Source organism: Babylonia areolata, chromosome 19 (assembly GCF_041734735.1).
Source record: "Babylonia areolata isolate BAREFJ2019XMU chromosome 19, ASM4173473v1, whole genome shotgun sequence".
NCBI classification, from domain to species: domain Eukaryota; kingdom Metazoa; phylum Mollusca; class Gastropoda; order Neogastropoda; family Buccinidae; genus Babylonia; species Babylonia areolata.
In genome coordinates, this window is record NC_134894.1 from 21,738,264 (window position 1) to 21,749,269 (window position 11,006).

Sequence of the window (11,006 nt, forward strand, 5' to 3'; positions counted from 1 at the left end):
AGAATCTTAGGATGCAAAGGTTGAGTAGTACAAAGTCGTGCTTGTACCATGTCTTGTTTTGTGGATGTTCATCAGAGGATATTCTTACATAGGCTGGGGGTTTTCACGGACATTTGAGCTAAAGCGCTGTTACTGTGCACCTGACCTGTTCAGGAGAATTGATTGTTGTTTTCTGCCCCTAACAGCAGAGTATGTTGCTTGAAAAAAAAAAGAGAAAAAGAGAGAGAATATATACCTTAAACAAATAGAATATATACTACTATCTTTTGATGTCAACTTCAAGAATACCCTTGACTATTTTTTAGACTAATTATTTGCAAGTTAACAGTACCGAATACAATGAATTATCTTCCAGGCTATATTATATAGTTTACATGATGATCAAACACGTAAAAGCCATAACATTAATCAGCAACGAATTAACAATGTTTATGAGTTCACTTTGCACAAAACATTGCCATGGACTGCATTGCATATCGACAGAAATAGAAAGGAACAACGACGAAAAATACACACAGCTCAAAAACGATATTTGTTGAGATTTAGTAAAGTCTTAAAAAAAACAACAACATCGCGAATCCTACCCTGATTGATAATTCTTTTATTGATAAACTAGGAGTGTTGGTACATCACTTTAAAACACAAAACGCTTTCATATATCCTTTGCCTCTGTCGCTCACATCTTTTTAGAAACAAATGTATCGTGTTGTTACAGAAAACATGTCGTTTTTGATCTGTTTTCTGGTGTTACTGGTGTTACTGAATGATGTGATTTTGTTGTTGTGGCCAGTGCCACAGCTGTGTTCTATACAGTGGATCGTTTGATGTCCATATGTACCCCTTCCCTCCTCGGTGTTGTCATGCAGATGTAAAAAGAACCAATCCGTCAGACACTTCTACCAGTTCTAAAACAACTACTGCTACAACAACAGCAACTACTACTACTACTACTACTACTGCTACTACTACTAAAACTACAACACCTACTACTAGTTCTTGTACAAAACCAAACAAATCCCATGAACTGTTGTCCGAAACACGGCCTAATGTGTTTCTTGCATTTAAAGAAAGGGTTTAGTTCGCCCTCACAAGTCCTATTACTGTGAATAGTGTCAGCGGTCATCATAGAAAGAAGAAACCTAGCTTTGACCGCGTGCCCACCTTCAAACGCCTAACGAAAACAAACATACAAAAAAAAGAAGACATAAAATATCATGTTGTTTACGTACTTTACATTTGAAGGAAGGTTTTCAGGAAATGGCAAATCCAGTACTAGGTCTGTGAGAAATCACAAAGTTTGTTGTTAGAGGAAGTAAGAATTATTGACTGATTAACGTTAATCCCAGGTAGTTGAAAGAAATAACTATGAAATACAGCCATCTTGAACTAACTGATGTGAGTTAAGCGTGAGCATAAACACTCCTGAAAATGACGATACCAGTGTGTACCAAAACGTGACCTCCGTCTTTGTGCAAAACCGATATTTGATGAGAGTAGGAAGTCGTTAACAGACTGATACGCTTTTGAAATAAAGAGATGAAATATGTATCGTGTTGATCGCACAGTCTTGAGATTTAGATTGTTTGATTTGCCTGTTACTCTGAATATTGCATCTGACTCTAAAAGTTTCTTTCGAACTGCAACCAAGTAGTAAGTTCACGACTAAACACAACACAGTAGAATTAATGTTCGTAACCGCTGGCTTGCTCATGACGGATGTCAGATGTGAGGAAAGACACAGAAGATGACTGTAGCCTTGAAGGGCTTACTGAAAGCAGACAGGCAGGGATGATCTTTCTTCAGTGTCCAATCTCTCGCAACGTTTCTCAGATAAGTCAGTTTTTCACTGCCTTGGCGTTTCCATATTCAGAGATAAATTGGGGATAAAAAAATAAAAAATAATAACGTGAATTGTCCAGGTTACCGTCACAGAAGTTAGCATGTATATTTCTCAAGTTACTTAGCTTTCATGGATATTTTTGTTACCTCCACATGATTGAAACGCTTGTAGAAAATTCATTGCTTATTGCATACTGTTCCAAATAATCATTGTGTCAAATTACACACTCCAAAGGTTTGAAATGTTTGCATTACATCACTTACTCTGAAAGAGCAAAACTGTTGCAGTAATTCATTCGCTCCAAGGGATTAAAATTCCCTTCATCGTTTGCTTACATTAAAGATTTGAAATGCCTGTAGCGATTTCTTCAAACTGTTTTCTCACTCATTCGATGGTCAAAATCAGTTAGATTTTATGGTAAGTAAAGTTTGATAAAGATGTTACTGACTAGGTCGTAAATAAACCAATAAATGGATTGAAAAATAATCAGATCAGAACACACACACACACACACACACACACACACACACACACACACACACACACACACACACAGAGTTTAGTGACAAATGTGCTGCAATCAAGCTTTGTAAAATGAAAAAAAAAGTCATCATTGTTGGTATTCTGTTGAGTTCATCTGTTTGTAAATACCCCTTCACCCCCACACCCTAAAACAAAACAACAAAAGTTGAAAAAAAAAGAGAGAAAAAAAAGAAGAGGAATATATGGATCGTGTTGATGTACTTGTCATCTTGCTGTACATTATTCAGCGTCTCATCGAAGAGGATTGTGATCAGCATGTATATATAAATGGAGGTTTATTCCCTGTTGGTGAACGCTAGTCCCTCACGTGTGGAATCATGGTTACATGGAGAAACCTTAAATATTGTTGATGATAGATAATTATGTGTGTCTTTATGTATATACATATATGTATAATTATATGTGTATGTGTTTTTCACGAGATGTTTCCTTCGCGCTGTGGATGTATACAGGTGACTCGATATTTCTTCTTTTTTTATATATTGAGCTGGTAATGAAACAACCAGTTTGAAAAAAAACAAAACAAAAAAACAACAAAAAACAAGAAGAAGGGGTGTTGTTCGTTTTTTTTTTTGTTTTTTTTTGTTGTTGTTGTTGTTGTGTAATTTATCTTTATCAGGTCGAACAGATGCTTGGATCATAGCATAGGATTTTGATGTTCAGTCAATTAAGAAATTATGACTTTTTGTTTTTTTCAGAGTATGCTTAATGTAGAAGGGGTACAAATTGTATGTAATGTTTATGATTTGTCATGCATGACTGTATTCTTTGGCGTCCCTCCCCTCTTCTCTCTCTCTCTCTGTTTCTCTCTGCCTCTGTCTCAGTCTCTCTCTGTCCCTGTTTCTATCCCCCCCCCACCCCCCCCCCACCTCTCTCTCTCTCTGTCTCATTGTACAAAATAGGTTAGACTTCTGATCCAGTGAATAGGGTTCGCCAGGTTGTTGTGTCTCTCTCACCCACTCCAGTTTTAGTTGTCCTGTGGACACTCGTAAAATATATACGTATATTGGTTATCAATATTATGTACATGCTTTGTCTGATATTTCTTAATACTTTATTATTAATTCAGCCTCTGAGAGAGAGAATGAGAGAGAGAGAGAGAGAGAGAGAGAGAGAGAGAGAGAGAGAGAGAGAGAGAGAGAGAGAGAGAGTGTGTGTGTGTGTGTGTGTGTGTGTGTGTGTGTCTTGGAACTGCGATGTACTTGAAAATTTCCGGCTATTTTGAAAGAATCTGTGCATAAAGATTATGTGAAAATGTGTGCACTGCTTGTAAGACCATCAGTGTACATAGCGTCCTCTCCCGTGACCTTTTCTATAAACCACGCCAATGTCTCCCCCTCTCTCTCTCTCATTGTCAAGTGGTCTTTGAAGCCTGGTATCAATGTGTTTTCGTTTGGTGTTGGCATTTCTAATGTCACCGAAATGCGAGTCTAGTTTGATTGATGTTATGAATGACTCATTTACAATCTTCAGAAAAAAACCCATAGTGTTCTGTATCATAGATTTGCTTTGACAACATGGACATGGACATTCGGAAAACACATAAAAAACATCACATCATTGAAAGCTGGGATATTCTAGTTCGCGTCCAGGTGCAGGTCATCATTTTACATCAATAAAAGAAAAGAAAAATGAAGACTGATATAAGGAGGAAAAAAAAGAAGAAAAAGAATTCCTTTGCGTGGAAACATAATCTTTGACCATAGTGTCGACATTGTACATTCTCCATCAACGTCATTTTGTCATTGTACGACCAGTGATCCAAATTATCTTGATTCAAGTCAGTCGTTTTGCTGTGATCACCGACTTAAGATCACTTCTTTATTAAAAATGGTCATTGGATACGCATGTACAGTGATGTCTTCTCAAAACGTATTTCGTGTGCTCTTTTTATACTATTCTTCTCCCGTTTTATCAATCTATTTTTGTCGGTAAATGTACCATTTCACTACTTTTTTCTGAGATGTACCATCATGTATTTTGATCCTGTGTACATTTGGTATATCATTCCTTTTGTTTTATTTTCACGAACCTTGTCTTGATCCCAGCGGTTGTTGTTGGAGTGTACTCTGTGCAGTCTGGACAAAGCGAAGGGACCTGGCTTCTAGTGCATTGTGACACGCTTTGGGGTCAACTCCCTTTCTTTCTGAGAGACCTTTGTACTTTTCTAGTGTTTTGGATGTCCCATGGATGCTGTATACTGACTTTGCATTTGTGTGGGTGCACGTGCACGCCGGCGAGGACATTTTAGTGTCATTACAGAGTCACCTTAGCGTCATGAATTGAGTTATCTTAGTGTCATGGTATAAGTTATCTTAATGGTCAATATATACGAGTCATCTTTGTGTCATAATATATATGCGAGTCATCTTAGTGTCGTTGTATTGGTCATATTTGTGTCATTCATCATATGAGTCATCTTAGTGTCATATGGGTCGGTACGTTAGCGCTATTCTTCGCTATTTGAATAGTTCTGGACATGAGTGTTTTTGAAAGGACATTATTCATTTACTTCTTTTTTTCCCCTGCACCATGATCTTCACTTCCAGTCAACACGGTTCTTCGAAGTGTACATACATTGATAGTGCACTGTTCGTTATTAGTTCGTAGTGGTTCACGTTCTGTAGTACGACATGCAATGTCTTCGGATGGCCAGACCACACAAGGACAGGTGGGTGGAGACAGAGCAGAACCATGGCACACGGCAGGTTAACTAGGAAAACTAGTGAGGACTGTTGACTGGCTGCAAACAGTGCCAGGAACACACAGATAAAACATGAAGAATGTTGAAGGATATACAACAAGGTGGAACAGTGTAAGTATCGTAGTATGACGCTGATGTGATCGACTGACCATTAACAGTAACAACACGTTGAAAGGTTTTCGATTCTGCGAGATCAGTCATTTATATGATCAAATCGGACGGTACCTGCCCGAAACTAAATACAAATGAAATCAGTTCTGCGCCGCACCGACAGAAGAAAGCGATTTGGACAATGTTGCACCTCCGTCGTTCATGTTCTGTTTTCTGCCATGGTTCAAATCCACACTTCAAACATTGCTCGTCAGATGTTATCCATCTCCCTGTAATTGGTGATTTGTAAACGGTGTCAGTTTATGGGTTAACGTTTCATTTTACTTTTATCAGACGATTAATCATGTCTGCCCGTTGAAATATGACTGATGGAGTTTATTTTTTATCTGCTTGCTATGCGTCAACAGTGAATGATATGTCATTGTGAAAACGCATGTGTGTGTGTGTGTGTGTGTGTGTGTGTGTGTGTGTGTGTGTGTGTGCGCGCGTGCGTGTGCGTGTGCAAACGTGCATGTGTGCGTGTGTGTATGTAAGTGTGTGTGTGTGCATGCATGAGTGTGTGTGTATGTGGTTGTTTGTGTGCATGCGTGAGTGTGTGTATGTAAGTGTGTGCATGCGTGAGTATGTGTGTATGTGTGTAAATGTAAGTGAGAGAGAATGTGTGTGTGAGAGAGAGAGACAGAGAGAGAGAGAGAGAGAGAGAGAGAGAGAGACTGGGCATCATACAAACCACTTAGATGACCTCATTTTGGGTAAGATTTCCTTACAGAACATACAAGTTTCCAAGACAATCGTGTTGATGGTTACAAATTGGATATGTTACTAAAAGGGACGAGTAATGATGATGGATACTGGACGGCACATGACAGATGTGATTGCAATGATATTATATTTGATAATGTATGTGACATATACAGTCAGTGGGACTTTTTGTCAAGAGATAACAAGGAAAATGTGCAATCGTTTAAACTTTTTTTTTTCAAATAATGGTATAACTGATATCCCAATATCCCTCATCATCAGGAAAAAAAATGACGAGGGCGCAAAAAGAAGATCGGTTAGGAGTTTGATTTCTGATGATGTGTTCACAAGCGATCGAGGCAAGTTGAGGTCCCGTTTCTGCATCGTGTTGTGTCCTTGGAAAAGGCCCTGTATGCCGTTTTTCCTCACTCCACCCAGGTGTGAATGGGTATCTGACTTCGGTCGGTGAAGGTAAAAAGAAAGAAAGCGGAATGAGAGGACTGGGCTCTGCCTTTCTATGCCGAGCTCTAGACACAGTGAATATAGGTTCTCGGCCATTCTTTCTGACTGTAAATGACGATGGGACCATAACGTTTCTGTTTATTTGTTAAAAAAAAAAAAAAAAAAAAAAAAAAAAAAAAAATATATATATATATATATATATATATATATATAATGTGGCACGCATGGTTGATTGTCCTATGTTTGCCCATGTCCCGTTTCCCTGAAATAGCATCAACAGTCAATAATCGACCCAAAGAGAACTGTTCGATCACAGCCATAACAACGTTATCCACACACCATTTTTCATCATGGTTCGGGAAGGAAAACCAGCAGTGTGTTTAGTCTATAAAAAAAACCCAATTGGAAAAGAGATGTAAAAAAAAAAAGAAAAAAGAAAAAAGAAAAGAAAAGAAAAGATAAAGATTAAAAAAAACAAAAACAAAAACAAAAAACCCCACAAAAATCACGCGTGTGTCTGGTTGTGATTTAAGTGTCATACCAGAGCGATCATCTGCATTTTGGATTCTGCTATTTTGGACTCTTCTTTATTTTTGGTGTTGTGAATTTTGAGGTTGTGAAATGTGAAATATTGTCTAGTCCCTTTTTGAAACGGTTGTGATAACCTTCTGACGTGTCTATGGCTTTTCACGAGGGGCGCAGGATGGTTTTTTTTTTCTTTTTTTTTTTTTTTTTCTCTCAAAGCCTCCTCTCCGCCTCTCTCTCTATATCCAATAGTGTGGTGTAGCAGTGCAGTGACGTATCAATGTAGTGGTGTGTAGTGGTAGAAAGAGACCTGTGTAGTGTAGCTAGTTGTGTGCGGCACGAAAAAGGAAGCAAGCAGGCGGGGAAAAGGGAGCATGTCCAACTTGGTTCTAGAACCAGAGTAGCTGTGACAACGACATGTAGCGAAGAAGATCACGTCATTTTGTAGACACAACTCACAACTTCATTTTTTTATTATTATTTATTTTCCCTTTGTATTACGTGTTTCCTTAGTTTTTGGAATAAACATTTTCCCTTACCCAGTGTTTTTTGCCATCGGTGGTTCCTGGTTCGTCTCTGTCTGGCTCTGTCTGTCCGTTTGGCTGTTCGTCTGTCTCTTTTCTCGTCTCGTATTTTCTTTTCTCCTCTGTCGACTTCCCTCCTCTGTTTCTTTGTCTCTGTATGTCATTGTCCGTATCTGCATTGTGTGCGTGTGTGAGTGGGGGGGGGAGGGTTATGGGGGAAGGGTGTGTGGGGGGGGGGGGAGGCGTGCGTGCGTGCGTGCGTGCGTGTGTGTGTGTGTGTGTGTGTGCAAACGGCAGGCTTTAAATGTTTATATAGTATGCACATTTAACTACCTTCAAGCGATTCACACACAAAAAATGAATGCATCTTTCCCATTGATTTTTTACATTATGACACCATAAAGGAGAGGTTGTAAAGCTCTGCAGTTCGCAAACACCGTTTATAACCAGTTGCTAAAAGCTTGTCTCAATACTGCATTTCGAGTTTTTAACTGACATCAACACGGAAATGCGGAACTTTATACATCCGAGAAAATCTGTATTATACAGAACTCATTGATTTTGTCCAAAATTTCGATAGCTTAAAGAAACGTCTACATGTCACAATACCCTAAGGACTTCCACAATGTATACTCCAAAATTAATGGAAAATGAACTTAACAAATTCAAGGTGTTTTTTGTTTTTTGTTTTTGTTTTTGTAAGTTGATAATATATTTTTCATGCCCCCAAATTTTACAATCATTGGTCAGTGCCGGCTCAGCACGTTTAACAAATAAATCTAATACTAACTCAAACCGTTCACTCACACACTCACTATACGCAAGCCTGCTCATAATTTCGATGCATGGTGATCTTCTTCTTCTTCTTCTTCTGCGTTCGTGGGCTGCAACTCCCACGTTCACTCGTATGCACACGAGTGGGCTTTTACGTGTATGACCGTTTTTACCCCGCCATGTAGGCAGCCATACTCCGTTTTCGGGGGTGTGCATGCTGGGTATGTTCTTGTTTCCATAACCCACCGAACGCTGACATGGATTACAGGATCTTTAACGTGCGTATTTGATCTTCTGCTTGCATATACACACGAAGGGGGTTCAGGCACTAGCAGGTCTGCACATATGTTGACCTGGGAGATCGTAAAAATCTCCACCCTTTACCCACCAGGCGCCGTCACCGTGATTCGAACCCCGGACTCTCAGATTGACAGTCCAACGCTTTAACCACTCGGCTATTGCGCCCGTCGATGCATGGTGATCAATATTTACGTTTGCCAATTCTAGCAAGGCTTGCACTGATATTTTACTATAATCACACGTGGACTGTGTACCGTTTCTGCAAAGCATGGTGTAAACATGCAAACTTGCCAGAGAATACCAAGGGATTGTCGGGAAGATGTGTGTCAACATATGGTCTGAATAAATTGACCTAGACCTTGACCTGGATGCTTCCGCGTCGTTGGACGCATGTGGCAATTATCTCACTTTGAACTGCCAGTTTGCTCTCCTGATTTTCCCCACAGACGGCCCATTTGCATGGGTTTTAAAACAACAACAACAACGACAGAAAGTAGGAATAAGAAGATTACCAAGAAACAAATTTCAAAAGTTATGAACTGAAGTTTTCTAAACTGATCAGTAACACAATGAGCAAGGTGGGTGAGAATATATGATACGTCCTCCGTTTGTGTACGTCCCTTGAGGGCCAATCGATCGACAGACACAATCATATGATTGTGTTGTATTTGTATTTGCATTTCTTTTTATCACAACAGATTTCTCTGTGTGAAACTCGGGCTGCTCTCCCCAGGGAGAGTGCGTCGCTACACTACAGCGCCACCCATTTGTTTTGTTTGTTTGTTTGGGTTTTTTGTATTTTTTTTCCTGCGTGCAGTTTTACTTGTTTTTCCTATCGAAGTGGATTTTTCTACAGAATTTTGCCAGGAACAACCCTATTGTTGCCGTGGGTTCTTTTACGTGCGCTAAGTGCATGCTGCACATGGGACCTCGGTTTATCGTCTAATCCGGATAACAGATTGTGAGGCTCAAGGTCGATATCACTACCTGATACAGATTCAGCGATCTACGTTCAGACAGTGCCAAGCAAGAAGCAAACTTCCAATCTGTAAAAAAGGAAAGAAAAGGAGTATATATATATATATATATATATATATATATATATATATATATATATATATATATATATGTGTGTGTGTGTGTGTGTGTGTGTGTGTGTGTGTGTGTGTGTGTGTGTGTGTGTATGAGCGGACGTGAGCGTGCTTGCGTGTCTTCTCTTGTATTGTCTTGTCTCATAAAAAAGAAAGAAAAAATCCAGTATGTGATTCATCGCAGTCAGACTCTCCAGTGTTTGCCAGCCGCTCCGGGTCCCAGCCCTGCACGTGGCATCACGTGCTGACCTTTTGTGTGCGGAGTATCCCAGTTGTGTGGACAGACGTTGGCACACTGTCGCTACAGTCAACGTCCACATGGAAAACAGACACGCAACAACAAAAGTAGTTACTTGAAAGTGCAAAGCACACACACACACACACACACACACACACACACACACACACACACACACACACACACACACACACACACACTGTAATGCACTACTTGCGTGCGTAAAAAACGGACTCAAAGACGCAATTTTGGAACAACACGTTCACACACGCAAGTATGCGGAAACAGACCGAGAAATAGAAAGCGAGAGAGGGAGAGACAGGGGCGGGAGTGGGCTTGAGGGAGAGAAAGAGAGACAGAGGAAGAGACAGAGAAACTGACACAGAGATAAAGACTGACAGGGAAAAAATGAGGCACAGAGCGACAGCCAACCAAACAGGTAGGCAGGCAGAGAGACAGGCAGATAAGCTGAGAGACAGACAAACCGCCAGACTGTCAGACAGACCGGCAGACGGACAGGAAGTCAGACAAAGAACGAAAAAAGGGGTCAACAAACCACTGCCCATAAGAAACACGCAGCAACAAAAGTAGTTAAAAATCTAAGAGTGCAAAACAGACAAACTCTCTCTCTCTCTCTCTCTCTCTCTCTCTCTCTCTCTCTCTCTATCTATCTATCTCTCACGCACACATGCACGCACACATACATACTCACATGCTCGCTTGTACGTGCTTACACACACACATACACATGCGCGTGCGCGCTCATATTCACACACGCACGCACGCACACACACACACACACACACACACACACACACACACACACACACACACACACACACACACACGCTCGCGCGCGGTTAAGTAAGGCAGACAGGTAGACCGACAGACCGACACACACACAGACCAAAACGGACAAGGGTCAACACCAACTGCGCATAAGGGATTCCGCTAACTCCTGTAATCCTTCAGGAAGCAGCAGCTCAAGGCAGGGAGCTTTGGCATGAAGGGAGAGTAGTGTTTGACTCTAGGATGCGACGCAGAAAAACTTAGGCTTCCGGTCCACAGAACGACATTCCTTGCCTGCTTAGACCACGTCATGCACTGCACACACACACACACCCACCTGACAGTCACCTATAAACCAGACTTC

General features: G+C 40.5%; 1 protein-coding gene across 1 annotated transcript in view; it reads left to right on the forward strand.

Annotated features, from left to right (window-relative positions):
* LOC143294100 (excitatory amino acid transporter 1-like) overlaps positions 1-923 on the forward strand; it is a 120,399-nt gene extending 119,476 nt beyond the window's left edge. The window contains exon 8 of the mRNA XM_076605531.1: positions 1-923. This exon is cut by the window's left edge and continues 518 nt beyond it. The gene's annotated coding sequence lies outside the window, so the exon portion shown is untranslated.
* Positions 924-11,006: the final 10,083 nt, after the last annotated feature.